Source organism: Mesoplodon bidens, assembly GCF_964165515.1.
Source record: "Mesoplodon bidens genome assembly, chromosome: 6".
Classification (NCBI taxonomy): domain Eukaryota; kingdom Metazoa; phylum Chordata; class Mammalia; order Artiodactyla; family Ziphiidae; genus Mesoplodon; species Mesoplodon bidens.
Window position 1 is genome coordinate 85,661,604 of NC_138162.1, and position 24,373 is coordinate 85,685,976.

General features: G+C 41.4%; 1 protein-coding gene and 1 pseudogene across 5 annotated transcripts in view; one reads left to right on the plus strand and one right to left on the minus strand.

Annotated features, from left to right (window-relative positions):
• The window catches only part of PRUNE2 (prune homolog 2 with BCH domain), a 270,129-nt gene that overhangs the window by 242,510 nt on the left and 3,246 nt on the right, over positions 1–24,373 (minus strand). The window lies entirely within an intron of this gene.
• Positions 18,906–19,569, plus strand: LOC308618780 (small ribosomal subunit protein eS4-like; annotated as a pseudogene). Its single transcript has one exon. The product of its transcript is annotated as a small ribosomal subunit protein eS4-like (transcript).

Sequence of the window (24,373 nt, forward strand, 5' to 3'; positions counted from 1 at the left end):
TTGTATATGTAGTAGTGTGTAACTTAGAAAACAAACTTTTCCGAAGGGAAAAGGTGGGAGGGAGGGATAAATTAGGAGTTTGGGATTAACAACTGCCTTTTAAAGTTTCACTCCCCTTCCTTTGCTCTATCTCCCCTTTCTGTGCTACGCAGGACTCCCCCCCTGCCCCCGCTCACACACAGACATACCTATTACACTTGGCAGTGGTGGGTGGTGGTGAGGCGGGGAAACCATCCCACCATTTTGAGTGAAATTGACAAATAGATCCTCAGGGCCTGCCAATCATTCTAGTGCTTCTGTTTCTAATACTGCTGCTACCCAAACACGCCACTTTACACACTAGTTTACAAATAACCATTGGATCTTGGAAGTGACTTATACCCATGAGGAAGTTTTATATATGATGACCCCAATGCCTGCCATCTCCAGAATTGTGGTGACTGCAGAGAAATGCTAGTCAAACTACATTACATGAAATATTGTTAGGCATGAATTTAATAGAGGTTGACACGTTTGAAAGAAAGTTGTCTCCTCAGGACACCATAGGAGACACCATGCTTTCAGGTAAAGCAGCAGGAGACACAGGGTACTGATTCTAACTCTACTACTAACTAGCTGTGAGGCCTCGTTCCAGCACTCCTGTCTTCTCAGCATCAGATTCTTCATCTCTAAAATACGGAAGTTGCACCACATGATCATTAAGATTCCTTTCAGCTTTAATGCTCTAGAACAAGTCCACAAAAGAAGATAGGTGTGTAAGAGGGATCCCAGGGGGACTTGCATTTTAAAAGACAACCTATGTATTTTTCATTTTTAAAAAAATCAAAGGGATGGCTTCCTAATGGTGGGATTCTGGGTACGGCTACGCTCAAGACTTTAAGGTGACCTTTTAGGAATCCCTCCAATCACCCACTCAAAAGACATCTCCCTTGGCTGTTGACTTTCTCCTGAGTTTGTATGATTAATGTTTTAAAAAGAGTGAGACAGGAGGGCACAGTAACCAAGTATGGTCAAATGAATAAACTGCTATTTGAGGAAGGAAATGTTTCTATGGGTTATAAATAATGCACAATTAAAGGCTTTTACAGGGACAGGCAACTGCTACCTCTTATAATGTCACTTCTAACCATTGGGACTTGGAAAGAATATCTGTCTAGCGGGTACACTTGCTCAAGACAGAAAATAAAACCCACTTAAGTACAGTGTAAAGATATAATGTGACCCTTAGTGAGATCTGGACCCAGCAGGAAGTGGCGGTTTAGCAGCGGTATTGTTATTGACAGATTCTGGGGCTGATCAAGCCGTTTAGCAAAGCAGAGTTAGGGATCAATAGCCACATCAGCAAGATGCCACAGATCCTGCTGATTTCTCAGAAATTGTGCTCCACAAAAGAAAGGTCAGCACTGTGGTCAATCAGATGATGCCTGAGGCCACTGGAGATGCGAGGCATTGATGACTCCCGGCGCAAGAATGCAGACTGACCTCAGGACAGTGCAGTTAGCGAACCAAATTTTCTCTTTAAATTCTACCAAAGAGGAGAAGGGAAAGGTAACGGCAGTGGAGCAGCCTTTACTCTTAAAGCACATGGGTGTGTAAGATTTGAGGAAAGGAGCAAGAAGGTCTCGAGCAAGAAAGTAAATCACAATGTTCTTATGAAGAAGCAATTGCCCCCTTGGCTTGGTTTTTCTCATCCACAGTCAAGTCAGGCTTCTAGCTGCATAATAAAAAGTTACTTACAGAGGACCAGAAATGACCCAGCATCTAGAGTTATCGAATCCCTAGAGCAACACTCTGTTGACCAGTTTCTGAGGTACAGGGCAGATCACCCACGTTAGAAGAGCCAGAAGATGCAGAGTAAGCCTTTCTTATGAGGAATAAGATCATTAAATAGGCTGCAGGGATTTTCTCCCTTTATGATCTGTAAAAGCTGAAGCAGACAAAGTATTCATTCCTCTGGACTTAATTGATTCTGTGACAGGTACCATGACGATTAGAGCATTTCTCAAACTCTCTTCTAAAATTATAAAAAGTCCAACTACTTGTTCTGATTAACCCACACCTACTCCCCCCACCCCAAAGCAATCTGAAGTACAAGGCATTACTCTTGTTTTCAAGCATATATTTCAAATATATGAATACACAGAGACTTGTCTTTCAGTCTTCTGTATCACGAAAATGTTTTACCAGCACATAAAATCAAGAATTATGAAATGAAACATTTTTATTTTCCATGTGGATGAACTAACGATAATATCTTACATTGAAATAGCTCCTCAGGGTATACTAGGCAAATCCCTAGCTTTTATCCCAATTGACCTTCACAATCATTCAGAAAAGTGAGTCAGGGAGGCTGTGTATTGGAAAGTATTCCCCAGGGAATGAGAGTCCCAGAGAACACTAGCAAAACATTTGGAAAACACTGAGTTTAACAATGTTTAAACACATGTCTGTATCACAGGGCCTCTCAGATGCTTCATGTTAGTTCATTGCAAATCTGTGTGTGTGTGTGTGTGTGAAAGAGAGAGAGAGAGAGAGAGAATATTTCACAAACTTATTTACCACAAAACACTTTTTCCATTGCACGTCTTATGGAATTCATGTTGGGATTGCCCCTGCATCACCATTTTGCTAAGACATGATAAATATCTACAGTTGCATTTTAGCTATGCTATATTCAACAACATTTGATAAATGTTTACCGATCCTCAATATGTCAGACACTATTCTAGGAGCTGTTAACAAAGCAGAAGAAAATCCCTGCTTTTATGTAGCTTATATTTTAATGGGGAAAAATTAAATTTTAACAATTAATAATAAATATGAAATAGGGATAAATACTAAGAAGGAAAAAAGTAACAGGAAAGGTAACTCTGTGTGTGTGGGGGGGGGCCTGTGTGCTGAGGGAGGGACAATGTTTACATAAGGTAGTCAAAGAAGGCTCCCTGAGGTGATAGCTAAGTAAGGCCCCAAAGGAGGTGAGGGAGGGAATTTTCACATATCTGGAAAAGAAGTATTCTGAGCAAAGGGTACAGGAAAGGCCCATAGCTGGGACTGTATCAGAGGGAAGGATTCAAATTTGATTAAAACATGGCCCTGTTTTTCATTTCTACTCTAGTGATTACTCAGTCTTTTAAGAAAGAGGCCTAACATTTTTTAAAGCCATGCATGTTTTAAGTACACATAATTCACAAGTCTTGTACTTTACTGTGAGGAATCAGAGTCTTTCATTTGTGGTTTCTCAGACACTTTCCCTAGGGATTCCTGGGACACTTGCAGGAGGGTCTGTGAAGTCAAATCTATTTTCATGAAAATGAGAAGACATTACTGGCCATTTTCACTGATCAGGCATGTGTACAGTGAAACAAAAGCAATGGTGGGTAAAACTGCCAGGGCCTTAGCAAGAATCAAAGCAGTGGCACTAAGGTAGACCAGTAGTCCCTGCATTCTTCACAGCCATGACCCTGCAGGACAAACACTGCTGGTTTTATTTACAAGTGTCCTTGACGAAACTGTTAAAGAACAGTTAGTTAATTAAATCTCAAACCTGGAGTAAACACATCTTTTAATACTCTGTGGTAAAAGAGGGCATATGCATAAAGTATTTCTGTTGCATTCTGAAGACCAATGGTTGTCCAGAAGGAAAAGGAGTTTTGCAGTTATTTAAGTTGTGAGCTGATTAGCTGCTTCTCACTAAATATTTTTGTTTGGGAAAATATAGTTATTTTTAATAAAATATGTTATTTTGTTAACATGTAATGGGTTTATGTTATTTTTAATGAATTAATAAATTAATATTAAATTTTTTCCATTTTAATTTCTGTTATGGTATTTATTGATAAATGTAACACACTTAAATAGAAGCTTTTGTCATCCTCAATCATTTTTAAGAGCATAAAGGGTTCTGAGCCTAAAAAGTGTGAGAAACACTATACTAATAAAAGAGCAAAAATACCATGCATGGGCACATATATGAGTAAATACATATGCTTATGTATATATTTGGGATTTTTTAATTGAGGTGAAATTCACATAACATAACACATTAACCATTTTAAAGTGAACAATTCAGTGACATTTAGTACATTCAGAATGTTGGGCAACCATCACTCTATCTAGTTCCAAAACATTTTCATCACCCCAAAAGGAAACCTTGTACACGTTAAGCAGTTCCTTCCCCTTATCCACCTGTATCCCAGCCCCTGGCAACCACCAATCTGCAATCTGTACCTAGGGATTTACCTATTCTGGACATTTCATATAAATGGAGTCGAACAATATGTGACCATTTGTGACTGTCTTCTTTCACTTCACATAATGTTTTCAAGGTTCATCCACGTTGTAACATGGATTGTGGGTGCTACATTCCATATGTATTTGTTTTTAATTAATTATTCATCTTCACATATTCTTTGAAGGGTATATATATGATCTCTGATTAGAAAATCTCTAATTCAATACGAATACACAAGAATGTGTATTGTCTCAATATTTGTCAGAGCACATTACAGACTTCAACTGTGCACAGTTACTTCTGCTTATGGTGTGTGTCTACAGAACAATCATGAGGCAACTACTCCAAATAGTGAGGGGAACATCAATCGATGTATGATAAATATAATCACCATTCTCATCACCAAGCATATAAAGTGCCTAATTGTGAATGGGGGAAAATATTATTCATTTTGTAACATTTTCTCATAAAATGTGTCTGCACATGCAGGTACTTTTTTGTTGTTGTTGTTTAGGGCTGCTGACTTAGAGGGAATGAGCAGTTTACTAGAATGGGGAGAAAAATGAATTTGAGACAGGAGGCCTGGGTTGGAGCCCAGCTCCCTGTTTATTAGATATGATACTTTCAGCAACTTACTTCCTCTTTCAGGCCTCAATTTTCCCGCTTTGAATGAGGAGGTTGTCTCTCCTAGCTTTTGCACACGCGTCTCCGTCTATCAGGAATCATTCACATACCATCTTCAAGATTTTTGCCCACATGTACATCACCTCTATTATTTGCTTACATTTTAAATGACTCACTTTATTATAAAAGCAAATTTATTTGAAAAGAAAACCGTATTATTACTAATAAATATGGTAAACTAGTGTCACTTGCAAACAGAAAAAAATATAATGAATCACCTCCAGTCATCCAAGGATCCCCGTTATATCATCTTTTTTCCTACAAAACATCCCACCTTTTGGATAATACTGCTCATGCAGCCATGATCAACCCTCTTTGTGAATCGATAAGCTGTGGCCTTGCTTACTTTTTGAAGCTAAGATTCATTACTTATTCTCTCTCGCTTGGAAAGGCTGATGGAAGTATTTATGGTTTTGGGTACCACAGTAACCGAGCAGTGCTTGGCAGAGCTTTGAGATAACAGGATGTAAGTGACATCCTTAGCTTGGGGCTTGTTTTGAACATGAGAACCCATGTGAATTCAGAAAAACCCCAAATTCCCCAAATAGTTACAGTATGGCTCTTGAGTGTGCCAAAGAATTGGACCACATTTCAGTTTCATTGCCTCTTGGACTCTACCTATAATGAAAGGGACTCAAGATGCTAGGAAGCACTTGGCACCTGACTCCCCTTTTCTTGGGCACAGAAGTTACTCTAGGGAAATACATGATCTTCTGTACTATTTATAGTACAAAGGCTGTTGCAAACTGATTGCAAAAATGGTCCCTCCCTTCATCCATGCACATACAGCTTCTTCCATCAAGAGGAGAGGTGAGTCTATCTCTCCACCCCTTAAATCTGGACTGGCCTTGTGACTTGCTTTAACCAATAGATAAAAGAGCTCTTAGAGTCAGTAAGAAAGTTAGAAGAGATAGTGTATGCAATCTACTTAGCACAGTGCCAGGCACATAAGTCCTGGTTAAGTGGTAGCAATTATCATTGAGAGTATGTATAGTATAAACAGCATGTACCAGGAATGTTGCTCTCTGTTCCAGGGACTTTGATCTTCATATGTTTCCCTCGCCCTTCTCCTCTCCTCTCCCCCATCTTCTGGCTGGGCCCAGATGCTATCAATCGGTGGGTGGCATGACCAGCTAAAGAGTTTGCACAAAGCACACACAGGTTACAGTTTCCAAGAAAGTGGGAATTAACCAATCCACCCTTGGGTTCACCACAACCACAGATCTACCCTGGAGTTAAGGACATTTCTGACATAATCTAGTTGGAGCTAGTTTAATTGAAAATATCTTCCTTGGGTAATTTTGAACCCACACCGAAGAACTAGGAAAACAGACACAATTTGTTGAGTGTCATTGGCTAAGCACTTCACGTGCACGATCTCATTGAATCTTCACAGCAACTCTCTGAACACCCTGAGACAGACTCTGAACTGTCCCCATTTTACTGATGAGAAAACTGAGGCTTGGAGATATGAATAATTTGCCCAACTATGTGGAAGGTGCTGTGAAAAAAATTAAATAAGAATCGATTCTTGTTCCTCAATCTTTCAATACTAAAGATCCCTTTAATTTTCTCTTTCCTTTGTGGAAAGAGAGAGTTTTGAGAGTTTTAATTTACCATGTAACAGTATTATTATTGGGTTGGTCAAAAAGTTCATTTGGATTTTTCCGCAGGATGCTATAATATTTAAATCAACCTCTGTCTTGGAAGATGTCAAAGTGCTAGAGCTCCTGGTTTGGAACTGTTGAACTAGCCCTAACTCCTCATTTGCAACTGAAGAAACAGAAGCTCAGAACTAGGATCAGGGATTTGCCAAGGCCACCCTGCTCCCATGTAGAAGGAAATCACTAAAATCTAGGTCTTGTTATTCCCTGTAGCCATTTCATTTTCCATGACAAAATTCTCTGGAACATGCTCTAGTCACAGGAACAATTTGTAACCAAGTCACCAGTAGGAGGTGACAGAATTAAGGCAACAATCATCCAAGAGGCTTATCACGTATTTAAAATCTTCATGGCAGCTGCTCTGTATGTGCCACACCTTTTGGCTAAGTGATTATTAACCGCAAGAGAAGGTTCTGATACCATGTAGAGTAAAGGTGAAAAAATTAAGAACTTTTTAAAGATAGGTGACAACCAAAGCAGATTACAAAATACATGAAAGATGATTCGCATGTCACTGTAGTAAAGGATTTCCATAAAGGGATGTCATGATGTACTGGGAAGAATGCGGAACTGTGTCATCATTCTTTTTAATTTGGGGCTTGCTTTACAAGATGGCATCATGTCTTCCATTTTGGTGTCATATAGGCTGCAACAGTGGGAGAAAGCTTCATGCGATAAATGGGACAGAAGCAGGACCTTAAAATACAAGGTAAATTTGAGACTTATGTGAGGTCTTGCCCAGGGAAAATTAGGGCTGAAGATCTCCCACTCTATTCCCAGGGACTGCTAATCCTGGTTCCCTGGGGTCTCCCAGGACAGTGGAAGGGAAAGAAGGGAGGGGAAGGGAAATAACCATCGATGTTTATTGAGCACCTCTTATTACGTGGCAGGCAGTAGACTAGGATTTGGAAGACATGAATGGATTGAATCTTTACAGCGGCAACCTCAGTTAAAATGCTGCCTGTACCAAGAAGTAGCAAAGCATGGGGGTGTGTATGCAGTCGTGGAAGCTAGACTGCTTGGGCTCAAAACCTGGCTCTATCCCTTCCTACCTGCATGAATTCAATCAAGTTATTCACCTCTGTCTATCTCAGTTTCCCCAAGTACAAAATGGGTAAAACTGTACCTACAAAATAGGGTTATTGTAAAAGTGAAATTATTTCATAAATATTTAAAGAATATATATAATGCTCTTGTACATGGTCTTGGCTGGATAAATATTAAATAATATTACATTATGAGTAAACCAAGGCCCAAAGACGTTAAGAAATGTACCCAAGTTCAAACAGCGGAGAAGTCGCTGAACTTGACATTCTGATTCCATGACCCTTGGTCCTTTCCTTTCACCCTGGGGCTGCTCGGGCTGAGTTGATGGGATATGAGACCAAAACAGCCATCCAGGCCAGAAGCTGCATTACGTTCCCTAGTCAGCGCCCCGCACAGCACTAACCTGCATATCTCCACCCATTTCCCCCAAAACCAGTCCAAGCCACTGACTTCCAGACAGAAGTGCTGTGTCTCTCCTCCTGCTCTTGTCTGGAGTTTCCCAACAAACCACGCAGCTGTCCCCACTTACACAAGCCCCAAATGCACATGGTCGCCAAATGAAACAAGGACTTTCTGCACAAATTTTAAAGAATTTTCACTCCCTACAATGACTGAAGGGCATGAACGCTCAACCTAGAGACAAATTTCTCTAAGAGAAATTACTGCTAATCTTATCAAGAGGCCAAGAATTTAAGCCCTTAGTTTCTGTGTTAATTTTGATTTTCTTTATTTATAAGTAAATCTTAAACTTGGAAACATAAGTCTGATTGTCTATCAGTTCTAAAATTGGTGGTTTTTGGAAACTCTATTATGTTTTTCAGAGGGTCAAATATCCAACTGGTAGAAATCATCATCGTCGTCATCATCATCAAAGTAAACACTCAAACATTTTTACGTATCAAACGCAATTCTAAGAGTTTTACATCTCCTATCTAAGACAATCTGTAAGCCCCCCTACAAGGGGGATCTATTATTATTCCCAATTTATATATGAAGAAGCTGAGGCACAGAGAATTTAAAGGATTTTCCCAGGCAGTCTTATTCCGTAAAGGCTTCCGTGTGATCTAAAGTTGTTAATCCAGCTTCCTCAAATCTTTAACTTGGGACACAGATGCAGCCTAAAGTCATCCCAAATGTGGCCATGGAATAACCCCCACCCAAGCCTCATCTGAAAGCATAAGAGATGACTAAATAGCGAGAGGAGGTTTCCACTGAATAATAATATTAAACACTGCCAGGGAATTCCCTGGCGGTCCAGTGGTTAGGACTCCACGCTTCCATTGCAGAGGGCACAGGTTCAATCCTTGTTCGGGGAACCAAAATCCCTCAAGCCATGTGGCTTGGCCAAAAAACAAACGACAACAACAAGAACAAAAACACTGCCAAAGGATCTCAGGTTTCTTAACCAAAGTATTTATTTGGTGAATATCTACCCACTGATATGACCATTACTAGAATGGAAGTGTGGTTCTAGCCAGTGTCCACCTGACAGGATGAATCCTAGCTTCAGAGCACATAGTACACTACAATATTATTTCTACTTATTCATTTTCCTTCCTATAGAAGGATAATAATATGTCCCTGTGCAGTGTTATGTAACTGCAGTGCCCACCTATCAGAAGAGTGTACTTCCTGTTCCACTACCAATGGGCTTGGCCATTGCTGAACCCTACCAGCTCCCTTACTTTTCTTCTGCCCCAAGAGCAGCCTATCCCAAGACATTGTTGCTCCTTTAGAATGAAGAAGGCACTTGGAGTCACAGCTGACCCTCAGAAGCTTATAGCATGAGTGAGAAATACGCCTTAGCTGTTGAAGGACATTGAGGACTTTTGCCATCAGAACATAACCTGGTGAAAGCTGACTGATACAAAGCAGTATCTAAAATGATTCCTAAAAATTCGAAGATGTTTGCTGATCATCCCCAAACTACATGAGCTTCTGAAAGCCATTCTGGGCTCCCCACTGTGTTAAGAGAAACAGAATTCTGTGTTAAGAGAAAAGGAACTGGAAAAGGAAAACTGGGCTGCAGGAAATAGAGTGTGAACAAAGACCACATCAGAGAAGCAGAGTGACAAAGCAAAAGCCATCAACAAAAGGGCATAAATAATAAAGGAATACCATCCATAACAAAGCATCACATACAAACGTGCACCACTAACAATAGAGAAGGGGACAAGGAAACAGAAAGCAGGAGAGCATCCAGATGCCGAAGGACTGCCTGAAAGACGTGATCAAAGAACGACAAGAAAAGAGAGAGACAAAATGGTGGGAGGAACTGTGAATAGTTTTAAGAGGAAAAAAAAAGTTGGACCGCAACATTATGTTTGCTGCAGCAAGTCCCCTGCTAGAAGGAAAGTGCAGTGAGGCAGCCTCTCCTCTGGGGAAACATTCCATTTCAGTTGGGGACAGCCCCACCAGATTCTAATACACCCTTTCAGGGGGCCGTGAACAGTGCCTCCTGCCTCCCCATGAATCAATGCCCTGGACCCTCGCTACTGAAATTGGAGGTGGGGGGGCGGGGGGTGCTGCTGGCGGCATCAGCATCACCTGAGAGCTTGTGAGAAGGGCAGAATCCCAGGTCCCACCCCAAACTGCACTGAATCAGAATCTGCATTGTAACAGGATCCCTGGATGACTCCCATGCACAGGAGAGTTTAGTAAGTGCTGCATTATGACCACTCGTCCTGAAGTAAGTGCATTATGCCCCTGATGTATATCAAAATGGAAATATAAGTTATGACTCACGTAAAGCATACTAGAAATTTAGCTCTAACATTCATTAGTTGTGTGCCCTGAAGCAAGTCACTTGAGCTTCACCTGAGCTTCAGTTTCTCCCTCTGTATACTGAGCATAATGATACCTTTCTCAGAGGATTGCTGTGAAGGCCAAATGAAATAACATACGTTAGCTGTAGAGTAAATAGTGATAGATGTCAATTCCCTTGCTTGAAGGCCAAGAACAGGTTTTGCTGAGGAGTGAGTGGCAGGGGTAAGAAGCAGGAGAAAGATATTTTGAAGAAATGAGGGCAAAGAGAAGGTCCAGCAAGGGATACTGTTCATGGCAAGACACTAGCTTAACTTGAACATTCCTAGCTGGCCCTCCTGGTTCTCTGCCCTCTGTCTTTGAAACAGCAGAAGTGTATTCAGAAAGGAGCTGGACGCTAGAAACCGTGGCACACAAGGGTTTACTCGCAGCATCTCCTGCCCCACAGTACACTAATTATTTAGCAGATGTGCATGATTTAACTACACAGCTAAGTCTCTGAGAGTCAGTGATTTTCCACTCGCGTCCCAACACTTATAAGAAGATATCACCCCAAGTATAGTTCCCTCGGCATATATTAAAGCTTCCCAACACAATATCTGCAAAGGAATTACCATACTGTATACAAATCATCCTGTTAGACAATAGATTCCTCTTTTAAAAAATCATATAAGGTTTTTAGGAAAACTGGTGTCCTATAAACCTGAAAATTTCATTAATGACAGAATTTCAAGCCCAGACTAACCTTGAGTTCTGTCTCTCTAAATTTCCTTTCAATTCTCTGTGGATGTTTCACTTTTTTCACCAGTATGAATTAATTAAACTCTTAAGAAAGATACAGGCAAACCAGGACCTCTATCCAGGGGCTAATGTGTCTGATGCATCTTTATCTTTGCATGTATTAAATTTAGCAACCACGTGGCCTCTGTCATGCCATGGCATAAGAAATGTTGGTCTGGAGATATAGGTGTTTCTTAGTGCGAGACTTTGGAAAGAGAAGAATTCAGCTTAAACTACATTAAATTGCACTAAACTAAAATTACTCTCTATTGCATCAATATGGGGTGCATTTAGGTTTTTGGCCAGTTAATGAATATGATCCAAATGGAAAAATAGTGGTAAGGTGGGTGGAGACAGAGAGAGAGAGAATTTGACAGAATTACACCTCCTTTGTAGGAGGGAAGGAGCTCCTGTTACGGGCAATTAAATTCCCTTCCCCCCATTACATAGACCTCTCAGCCGAAGCTGACACAAGTGACATCCAGGCACCCGTAGTCCCATCACAGGTATGAAGGATGATGCCCACAGGCCCTCCAGAGACCTGCTTCTCAGGAGCCTCCTTCCCATCACAGGTGACATTTGGTCTCCAGAGCCTGTGGAGCTCAACATGTTTCCACCAGTGATGCATCCATCAATCTCACATTTGCAAACTGTTTGTCAGAGGCCATCACACAAAACTGCAAGCTCAGTGGGCTTGCTTTCCTGCGTGTTTCCTGCAACACGGCTTCAGCAGGAATGTGTTTCATCATTGGATATTCTCCTCTTGGACAAGTGTTGTATATTTTTACTCAGTCATTTTCTCATATGGAGATAAAGCCAAGCAACCAAACTCCAATTGAAACCATCAAACTATCTTTTGAAAGGGTAGACCAATGTTTGTTCCTACAGATAAGACTGGAAGCAAAGGCATGGGACTCAGAAGACACAGACTCTCTGCCCAGCTCTGCCACTTAGCAGCTGTGTGTCCTTGGGCAAGGCTGGATTTCACCTCTCTGGCCTTTTTCTTCTCCTCTGATGTAGATATAATAAGATGTGTCCTACCCCAAGGTTGATCAAATGAGATCACATAGGTGGAGGCAATTATGAAGTGCAATACTACTTGGCTTGAATTACCACGCCAAGTATAACAGCAACTAGCTTGACTGCTCCATAAGGCTCAATTTTTTTTTAAATAATTGAGAGAGGAAGTGAAAAGAAAAAGAGAAAAGTGGCAGATTCTGCTTCTTAGTCCCAAATAACATTTGTAACTGGTGTGGCATAGATTGTATTATGATTGTCTTAATTTAGTGGCAAGGCAGCTTCAGATTATTTGATCAAATTCACATTTTTAAAATTAGCATAGTACTGTACAGTCTCTCAGATTTGTCAGGAGCACAAACCTAGGTGTCAAAGAGACCTGAAATTTTTGCTTGGCTCTGTCACAACGTTCTATGAGACAAGTTAACCTTTCTGAGCTGCTCTGAATCTTGGAATTTGGTGGATTTCATCCAGAAATCAATTTGGAAAGATTTACCAAGAAACTTGAGACTCTTTGTATCTTTTGCTCCAGTAATTACATATTTGAGAAGCTATTTTAAGGACCTAATCCTAAACAGGACAAAATGTTTTAGGTACAAAGATATTTGTTATAGTGTAATTAACAACAGCAAAAAAAGAGGGCCAATCAAAATGTTTAACCACAGTCCATCTTCTTTATAAAAATGCGTGCTATTATTTAAGATGTCGATTCAGGATGCTATGCAATAACATAGGGAAATATTTAATAAATTATGTTAAGTAAAATAAAAATCAGGGTACCAAAATGTATGAATATCCTACTCTAATCCTACACACAGGAAAAACTAAGAAAACTACTTTGCCGTAATATTGCCAATAGTCATGCTTCAATGAAAGTGGTTAATTTTTAGGCTTTTTTTCTATTGTTTACAGTTCATTTTCAGTTTTCCTCTATTTCCTAAATTTGCTTTAATGTTTCTTATTTTATAAATAAATGAAGCCTAAAACATAATACTAGGAGGTTAAAATAGTCTAAAGTCACCTGTTTCAATGTTAAAGATCTATCCTTTTATAATAGTTTCAAATGTAAAGATCTGTGATTAAAATAACTAACAGTTTCAAAGCAAGAAATCACTAACGAAAGACTATTGCTATAGAACGCTGTGTTTAAACATGTGGAATCCCAATGCCTGTTTCCACAGCACTCCCAGAAGTGACGGGCCAGGGTGTGTCCAGTGTAACACAGCAATCAGGGTGGCTGTATATAAATCTTGCTGAGAGCAAAAGTCGGAGAAAGAGGCCAGTAGTAAGAAGCATGACTCAGTGTTTATGAGATTCATCAGAACAGTCTATGTAAATGCCAGCCTATGAAACCCTGTGTGTGTGAATTGATTTTTACAGCAATGTCATACTTGGTCAGAAGGCTATTTTAGCATGAAATAATTCTATAGGTGTGAGAAATACATTTTCCCCCCTCATAGGGCTCAGAGTGACATAACACTTTGGAGAGCTAATGAATTTTTCAAAATGTTTTAAAAGCCAGTTCTGGAATGGTATTTTGATCTGCATCCACCACAGTGAGTTTATGTCTGGATTTTTTTGGAGACTGGCTTCAGGCCACGGTCCAGGGGGAATCAGCCAACTGGCAAGCTCATGACCAGTTCCACACCAATGAGGTTGCTTTGCTTTGTACATGGCTTTATGTCAGGGTCTTACAAAGCAAATTCACAAATAAAGAATAGAAGAAATATTCAGCTACAGAGTAAAATCCTCCCTCTTGTTTATCTTTCTCTATGACCTATATACATGTCCTAAGACCATGTTTTCAATTTGCCTACAATCTAAAAAGAAAAAAAAAACCAGTTCTCCCAATGATTTTGATAAACACACAAAATATAAAACAAACCCTGAACTGAAACTGAGGTTTGTATTAATCCACACGGATTGGTCAAAACGCTGCTCACCTTTCTTTGAAAGAATCCAGGCCTCCAAAAGTCAGTGGCTTTGGAAGTCTGTTTATATGGTAGCTGCCAAAGGGTGAGAGAATTCTACGTGGTGTTTCAGCCAGGAGATGCTGCATACAAACCAAATCAGGCTGCTAAGGGCAGGGGGAAGATGAAAGTGTTAACAAAGCAGACGATGGAGGCCAGAGAGTGACTTGCCCCCCCACCGCGCCTCCCTGCAAAGGGACTCAGGGACACTGCCTTCCCAGGGAAGCAGCCAGGCACGTGTCCTCGCAGACATACCAGTGGCAGGCAAGCAGCTAATCTATCCATCTGTCAGGACACTTCTGTCCACCCAGGGCCAGGTGCTAGTCTGGCCAGCAACACAGGCCACTTGCTAGAGAAAACGTGCATGAAGAGCGCAAAGATTAGCAAAACGCTCCTACGTCAGGATGAGCTTCTGCTCCAGCCCTGACTTCTCTTCCATTCTGGAGAGCAAGAGGGAAGCATGTACAACTCTCTCTTGCACCCTTCAATTAATTAATAGATAATTTTTCACAGCAAAAAAAAAAAAAAGGACATAACTGAATTGTTGGGCCTCTAAAAATAAGCCACTTATCCTTTTTTATTTTTCTTTTTAATTTTTATTGAAGTATAGTTGATTTACAATGTTGTGTAGCTTCAGGTGTACAGCAGTGATTCAGTTATACATACATATATATATTTTTTTTCAGATTCTTTTCCCTTATAGTTCTCTGTACTATACAGTAAAACAAAGCCATTAAAGTCCTATTTTTTTCAACTGAGAGAAAGAAATAGTTCCTACGCGTGGGAAATCTTCCACTGCAACCTTTCAGATAATTGAAAGTCCAGCAGCAGGCTGCCCCTCCCTCTCCGGCTGTTCTTAGGGATGTTATTTTACAGGCCGTGGTCATTGCTGCAACTTCTCTACCGAGTCCAGAACCAGATTAATCTGGTTCTCAACTCAGTGTGGGAGTGGAGAGTGGGGCTTCTCCCATCCTGTATGTGCCACGGGCCTATTTATGCCTTCCCACATCAGGCTCACATTTTTAGCACCATCACTCTCCATCCTGACTCATGATCACTTGCTATAAACCATGACATTTCACATATCTGGCTTCGCTTAAGAATGAGGTCACCTATGCAAGGGACTTTTCCAGACAACTGAAGCTTACCCTCTGTGTGACAATTTCTGTTCAATTTTTTCTATGTTAATTATCTGAGCTGGATTTTTTTTTTTTCTGAAATTGCTCACATACCCCACCTTCTCTTAAACAGACACCGAGCTTAAATAGTTTTTCTTCCTTGATTATTCAGGGTCATTACTGTGAACTTTCTGTCACTGATGTTATGGCCTCCAGAGGCTGTGCAGGTATTTAGGACCATTTGCCCTACATCAGATGGAATGACACTTGCTGAGAACCTGGGTCCATTTCTTTTTTTTTTTTTAAATAAATTTATTTATTTATTTATTTATTTTTGTCTGTGTTGGGTCTTTGTTGCTGTGCGCGGACTTTTTCTAGTTGCGGCGAGCGGGGGGGCTACTGTTTGTTGCAATGTGCAGGCTTCTCATTGTCGTGGCTTCTGTTGTTGCGGAGCATGGGCTCTAGGTGTGGGCTTCAGTACTTGTGGCACGTGGGCTCAGTAGTTGTGGCGCACGGGCTTAGTTGCTCCGCGGCATGTGGGATCTTCCCAGGCCAGGGCTCGAACCCATGTCCCTTGCATTGGTAGACGGATTCTTAACTGGGTCCATTTCTTAAAGGTTTGTTTGATTTTGGTTTTGTTTGTGCAGTTCCCCTATTGTAAGTTATAAGCAATTACAGCCTCTGGCAACCATTTCTCCCACCACCCTGCTCTGAGAAACCAAGCTCGTGGGTATTCTGTCAAAGCGCAAGTAATGAGGATGACGATGAGCACTAACATTTGTGAGTCTTTACTACTTTCCCAGCATTCTTCAAATGACTTACAGGTATCATCATACCAACGGGCTCAGAAAGAGAGTCTGGGGGACCTCCCTGTGAGAAAAGAACCAATTATAAAGATATGTTTTTAATACTCAATTGCAGGGGTCTGAAGGAAAGCTGCCTTTGTGTAACTTTCAGTTTTCTGGAAACCTTGGGTTGGCTGATGTGGCCAAATAAAGTGAACTCCAGACACATGAGCTCTTGCTCTTGCAAATCATTCCATTCTGAGCTTTTGGAAGGATTTCCTTCTATGTCTCACCACTTTTCAAACTGCCCTCCCCCCTGAATCCTGTTATTCTTCACTTATCTCCTATTTCCCTTCCAACTCCACCTCCACCTTCCTTCTTTCCTTTCTCCCTCTGTTCCTTCACCCCTATATGTGTCTCCGAGTATAACCAGCAGTTTTCTGAGGCACTGCTAAGCTGGCAGACTCAAGAGCAAAAGTGAAGCTCTGTACAGCGGCGAACTTGAGTCCTAATCCCAGCTCTTCTGGCCAGCTGTGTCATCCGAGCTGAGCTCACCCAACCTACACTCACTCACTCACTCAATCAAACAATTCTTCTGTCTCCATCAAGAGAGTGACAACAATGAAGGAAAAAGATACAAATAAACTTACTTACAAAACAGAAATAGATCCACGGACATAGGAAACAAACTTATGGTTACCAAAGGGAAAAGGAGGGGAGAGATAAATTAGGAGTTTGGGATTAATATATCCACACTACTATATATAAAATAGATAATCAATAAGGGCCTACTGTATAGCACAGGAAACTATACTTAGTATTTTGTAATAAGCTATAAGAGAAGAGAATCTGAAGAAGACTATATATAACTGAATCACTGTGCTGTACACCTGAAACTAATGCAACATTGTAAGTCAACTATACTTCAATAAAAAAAAAGATAATGTATATGAATGTGTTTGGTCACCACATGGAAATTTTTGTTAATAGTGTGTTAAAAAGAATACTTTATAGACTATATTCAGAATTTGAGATTTGAACTGGAGCTCACATTTAATTGTACACTATTCATAAAGAAAATGGTAATGATAAAATTACAGAGAAAAGGTTTCAGCTAAAAAATGCATTTTGAGAATTTCACTGTATTAATTACTACTTATCTATACATGATACTACTAAATCTAAATAAGTTTCTGAATCGAAATAATGTTTGCACATGTTTTCACGCATCAGTTTTTAATATAAGAAATCTAAACAAGAGCAGAAGAAAGCTTACTGTAGGTCATTAAAAACTGTCATTTGTTAGAAACAAAAACAAAAACAAAGAAAAAACAATGAAGGAAGCTGGAAAACAAAAAGCTGTACTCACAACCTTGATGGCAAATAAGGAACAACTTCTGTTTTTTAAAAAGCCATTCTCATTATTAAAAATTCACTAAATACCCACAATATTTCAGTCACTCTAAAACTAGTCACAGACCCTATCTTCCAAATAGTTTATCAGTGTTTTATTTTTCTTTCACCTAGGTAGACAGTGAAACAGTCTCCCAGTTTGTTCAACCAAATCATAGACAGCCCAGCACCATATTTTTCTCACAGCAGGTTCTCAGTAATCGTGATTGATTACTCAGTTATCCAAGGGTTTTTTAACATAAAAAACAAAGAAATGAACCTCTCTTGGGTCAAAGTGAACTCACTACCCAGCCCTCCCATAAACCTGCCGAGTTGCTCACGTTTTATTTAAAGAGAGTTAAATGTTCCAGGATATCTGGTGGGAAGACACGAATGTGGCAGAGGGTCCTGGAATGGGAGTCAGGGGATCTGGGAGCAAAGTCTGGCTCTGTTCTTTACTGGCTGTGAAACCTTGGTCAAACTTCTTGCCCCACTGAACCTCAGTTTCCTCAACTGCAATGGGAAATAATAGCTACCTCACAAGACTACTTTGGGTATTAAGTGGAAAAATCTATTTCTTAGAGCTAAGACAGATAATCAACAAATTAGAACTAAAGGGAGCTAAAAATCATCCCTGTTTCTATAAAATGTAAATAGGGCTTCCTGGCTCTCTTGTCCACCGTGGTCCTATTCATGTTTTTATTACTGTGGGTGGAGGACACATTCTTATCTTAGTACAGACACACCTGCAACAGCCCTAATATACTATTGTTCCCATTTGACAGATGAGGCCAGTCTGGAAGGCCTTCACCTTTCCTCTCAAGGACTGAAAATCTTCTCTGCCAATCTCTCTCATGACATTAATACTGGCCCAGAAGCAGCCAAACAAGCTGGGCAAGCTTGGTGTAGTGGCTGGGATTGGGGGAGTCTAATTTTTCCCCTTTGGACCACACAGCAGAGGATCTAAGGCTCTAATAGTTCCACTCTGTCTGCTGATCTGCCCACTGTGGTTTTGCAGAGCGCCCCATTCCCTCCCCTGCCTCTCTCCCATCCATTCATGCTTTAATACCACCACTATTTACAGATTCCAAGCAATCATGCATAAAAACTAGCCTCATTATTTTACAGGAACATTCTGTATGAAGTGTGTACCATATACAAAAGGGCTGTATGGCACTCCTTGACCTTACTGTTTCTCACCTCCTTCTAGTAAACCAACCAGAATTCCCTTACACTGTCGCCATCCCCTCTTCAGATTCAGATCTCTAGGAGTCTGCACCTGTTCATCCACTTATTCGTTTTACTAAGCCACTACAATGTCTCATGCTTTGTGCAAGCTTCTTGCCTTATGGCTTCATTCATTCTAAAAACACTGTATTCTTTCTGTGCTGAGCGCAGTCATGGCTCATGGTCCCAAGAAGCCCCTGAAACATGTAGCAGCTCCAAAGCATTGAATGCTGAGTAAACTGACCAGTATGTCTGCTCTGCATCCATCAGGTGATCCCCACAAGCTGAAAGAGTGTCTCACCCTCATCTTTTTCTAAGGAACAGACTTAAGTGTTCCCTGACAGGAAATGTAAAGAAGATCTGCACGCAGCAGTTCCTTAAGATTGATGGCAAGGTAACCAGTTGATAAAAGGGTTACTTCATCTACTGGCTTCAAGGAGGTCAGCAGCATTGGCAAGACTGGGGAGAATTGCTATCTGATCTGTGATACAAGGGTTACTTCGTTGTATCATCGTATGATACCGGAGGAGCCAAGTACAACTTGTACAAAGTAAGAAAGATCTTTGTGGGCACGAAAGGAAGCCCTCATCTACTGATCCATGATGCTCGCACCATCCATCATCCTATCCCCTTCAAAGTGAACGACACCATTTAGACTGATCTGGAATCTGGCCAGATGACTGATTTCAACAAGTTTGACACTGGTAACCTGTATATGGTGATCAGAGGCGCTACCTTGGGAAGAATTGGTGTGATCGCCAGCAGAAAGGGACAACCAGGTTCTCTTGATGTGGTTCATGTGGAAGATGCCAACAGCAACATCTCTGCCTCCCCACTCTCCAACATTTTTGTTATTGCAAAGGCAACAAACCATGGATTTCTTTTCTCTGAGAAAAAGATATCTGCCTTACCGTTGCTAAAGAGAGAGACAAGAGACTGGCAGCCAAACAGGGCAGTCAGTGAAATGACCGCTAGGTGACATGATTGGAAGGGTCTTTGTACTTAATTAAAGATAATGTGTCATGATTAATGGCAAAAAATACCTCACAAACAAACAAGCAAACAAACAAAAACTGCTTACTGAGCTTCAGGCACTGCACCAGGTTCTGGAGATACAGTGGTGAGCAAACCCATACAGAGACCCTGGTCCTTACTCTCATTCATCAAACAAACATGCCCAATAGAGATATAATAACAAGCTGAGGTCAATGACCTAAAAACATCACTCCAAAACCTGACTTAGACTCATGAATTGGGGAGGCTGGGTGGGAGGGGTCATTCAGCAAAAGGTTTCCCTTCTCCTTAACCTGACCAGAAGAGGTAGGAGTTAGTCAAGCTTAGGGAGGTAGGAGGAGAGTCCAGCAGAAGCTGGATAGCAGATGGGTCAGATCCTAGAGTCAGGTTAAGAGTGTTGTGGGTTCTCCAAAGAGCAATGGAAAGTGATAATAAGGATTTAAGGGAATGATGGGACAGATGTGAAAGATGCTTTCACAATGATCTCCCTGGTAGCAGTGGGAGAGTGGTTTGCAGGAGACCAACTTGTTAGCTGGCCATTGCAGTCATCTGGATGACTTAGTGATGTCTGGGATATGGTGGGTGGGGAAGGGATGGAGGAAAAGAAAGTTCCCAGTTGGAGAAACTGGATGAATAATAATGCCGTTCACTGAGATAAGGAACTGCAGGAAAGGACCAGCTTGGGGGCAAATGGAGAGAAGCAGCATTGTTCCAGGTTCTGTGCTGAGGGCTGTAGGTACATTATTTTGGCTTTATGACAAACCTGCAAAGTAGGTATCATTATCTCATTTTTCAGATAAAAACCCAAGGCTGTATTATCAGCTTAGTTTTTCTAACCCAACCTTTGTGGCTCTGATTTTGCAGGGCAATCTAGTGCCCAATTAGCCTCCCAAGAGCTCTTAAGAAGAAAGATTACCTTTCCCTGGAAACCAAAGCCCAAAGTCACAGAGTTCAGATAGGAATGGATTTGGAATGCTGCCAGAGATTTTGAGTAGGCTACTCTGGGACCCATGGCAGGCAGCCACGTATGATTGTGCAGGTTGCATACTGCACAAACCCAGAGGGTGCCAGTCATATCAAAGTCCATGTGAATGCTGCCTCCTGAATATATCAGCCTTGTCCCTCCCCAGTTTCTTTTCAAAGAAGACTCCAAACTCCATGACTCTCCAATAAACCTCAGGGTTCAAAAAGAATCAATGACCAAGGCAACACCGTGCACCTTACCTCTCTGGTCCCAGGTGTTCTTTCCTCTTTTGCAGCCTTCAATCAGACCCAGGTATTCATCCCTCACCCTTGTCTGCTTACCTAGTACCCCAGGGAGGAGTAGATGTAAAGGTAGAGTGAGACGTCCATCACCAAACCACTATTGCTTACCAGAGCTCCCCAGACTGATACACCAAACCTAAAACATTGTTAATATCTGCCCAAATAAATGCTACATAGAAATAAACAAGTTATACCAAAGCTGTCACCTTTTTACATAGTTAACATAAAATACTCCTCAAATTTCTGATTAAAGGGCATCCTTGCTCACCTGATCGCATATTCCCAGACCCAAGGTGGTGTCTGAACAGCAGTGACCAATTGTTTATCTTTTTTTTTGAACTCAGATCACGTGAGACTTTAATCGTTGAACAAACAGACAATTAATAGCAGTTATACTATTGAAATATCCTGATCCAGCATCAACGTCATAAACCATATTGCCGATATGAACTCTAGAATACAATTACACTGTTATCCCTAGTAAAACTTGTTCCGTTGATCAGTGTTTTAGAAGAACAGGTGATAAAGCATTTTACCTAGCTGGTCTAAATTTTGGGGAGGGTGGGAGGGGGGGACGCAGGAGGGAGGAGATATGGGAACGTATGTGTATGTGTAGCTGATTCACTTTGTTGTGGGGCAGAAACTGACACACCATTGTAGAGCAGTTGTACTCCAGTAAAGATGTAAAAAAAAAAAAAAAATTCTTACCAAACAAACAAACAAAAAAGAATTCGCCTGCCAATGCAGGGGACACGGGTTCAATCTCCGGTCCGGGAAGATCCCACTTGCCACGGAGCAACTAAGCTAGGGGGCCACAACTACTGAGACTGTGTGCCACAACTACTGAAGCCGGTGTGCCTTGAGTCCATGCACCATTTATTTTTTGGCCAATTGTTTATCTTTGAGGAAGATCAGTCCCCTCTGAGATTTACACTGAAAAAGCCTGGTTCTTCTCCGCAGGCCTGGGGGCTGGGACAAACCACAGCTCTCGGTCTGAAGGCTCAGGCAGTGAGAAATGGAGCTGACTCTAAGACTAAAGCAATCAAGGGCCCTTTTCTCATCAGCCCGTAAGACGGTGGAACCATATTCACAGAAGTACTTTGGATTCCTGAGTTTCTTGCTTGGGAATGCTCTGGCAAGAGGCACAGTCTCAAGTGCACCAGCCCTCGGTTATGATGGGGAGGGAGCTGATCCTGTGGTCTGTGATCAGAACGAGCTCAGCTTTCCAAATGAAACTCCTCCGCCAGCATCTCCATCATTACCAGTCCTTACCACAGTGGCCCTTTAAAAGGTACGAAACATTCATCTTAAAGACGCTTTTTATTGATACACATGACCCTGTTCCTATAAAGGAAATCGGGAAGGATATATTTCTCAATTTCCAATCAAATGATTCCTCTGCAGACATGCTGCAGTGTTTTTCTTTCTTTTTTTGAAAACCCATCTCCTCTATCAACTCTAATGTGGTTGTTCATTTAGAGTTTTGAATGTGCTTCCTTGTCCCTATGCTACATACCACAGAGTATAAGCTGACATTTAGGGTCACCTAGAATTTTTCTTCTACGGAAATACACATATGGACCAACTCCCACTGCAGAAATGAGCCCTTCGTCTGCAGCTGTCACTGCTCAAGTGGCAGATGCATTCCCCAGACTCTAGCAGTGACGGTGACCCTCTCCCCACAGCATTCCTGGGATATTGATGTGCCCTGTATCCTTCTGCTGGCAGCTGACACTCCCACTACACAAATGCCCAATGCTGGCTCATGACTCACCTCTGAGGGCATGTGGGCTGCAGTGATGCCCCACCCCTGAGCAGCTGCTTGTATTGCATCAGCTGGTGGGATCTGGCAATGGGAGAGGCTTGGCAGGCAGTCTACCCGGTATGGGGACCCTGGCTTCCTGCCAGCCAGAGTTCCAGGGGTCTGATTCCTTATTTACTTTTTTTTTTTCTCCAAAGTTCATGGGAACTTGGACCATTTACTGACATCATGAGGCTGTCTCAGCCTGAATACTTTTTTGAGCTGACCACTATGAAATTGGAGGACATTTCCCAAATCACAGTCTAGGGCTGGGAGCCCTCATTCCCTACCCGTCTTCAATTTATCTTACCACAGAAAGAGTATAACTAAGAATGACTAAGACATCACTATGGAAATGGCGTAACTAAAAATGGAAAGCATGGCTAAAATTTAAGGATGGACCTGGAACTATAGGATTTGATCTCTGTCCCTCTTCCAGCTAGAAATGGGCAGGTGGAAAAGGAAGCTGGGTGGGCACTGGCAGGAGAGAAAGAAAACGTGTTTCCACTCATTTCTAGTTCTAGCAGTGAGTATACAGATCAGAAACATAGCTGGGAACCCAGGTAAAAAGCATCATCCTTTGGTTACCATCTCTACAGCCTCGGTGGGGGGTGGGTCTTACTCTCCTGGTGCTTATTCTACTGTCTTGGTTGTTTTAACAATAATTGGATCAGTTCCCTATTTGTCAAGAAGGCACCATTTCTGGAGACTGTGCTTGGGAGGAGTGACTATTTCCCTTGCTGTCCTCCACCTCCAGGTAAGGTGTTTTACAGAGAAGCTCCAGGCACCCAAGCCTGTTCTAACCACGCAGAAGGCAGGCCCCCTTGAGAAGCATTTGAGATCCAGGAGGTGGTGATCCAAGGCCACACCTGAGGTTTACTTTTGCCATTTTTGATAAATGCCACATACTCTCAGGAATGAAGGGTGGGTATCAGAAGGGGAGATTTAAGGAAAAGCCAGATGAGATTAAGTAAGTGAATCTGCATCAGTTTAAGGACCAGCAGAACTGGGGTGAAAAAGAGAATTAAGAGACCACTCTCTCAATTTCAATAGAAATAAGCTCCAAACTACCTGATTAAAAATGAAAAACATCCCTTCTCCTTCAAAGATTTCTGCTCAACCCAAGGGCCTGGCTTAGAATAGCAGAGTTTCTCTCCTCACAATGACAGATGAATAATAAATGCTCCTAGTCGGAAGAAAGGGCATACAAACAATTTCCCCAAAGTTGTGATTACTGGAGATGCTATTATTGGCTAATAGCAGTTTCATTTTACAATTTAAAATTCCTTTGGTCTATTGAAAGTAGCTAACTCCATTGTTGACAAGGTTATGTTAATGTAACGGAGCAGGGCCCTATGAGGCCTTCCTGGAACAGACTCCTCCCCCACCTTGTCCTCCACCTTTCTCCTGTCTGTAAAAAAACTTTAGCCTCCTAGGCCTTCTCTGAGTTCCAAAGAGTAAATTTAATCAGAGAAGTGAGAAAATGCAGAAAAAAAGGAAAACAGTCAAGCAAGACAAAATAATCATAGTTTAGCCATCAAACAAAGTCAAGGACTTTTAGTTCCTCTTCAAGGGCTATAGATAATATTCTGAGCCATATCCTTTGAGCTCTTT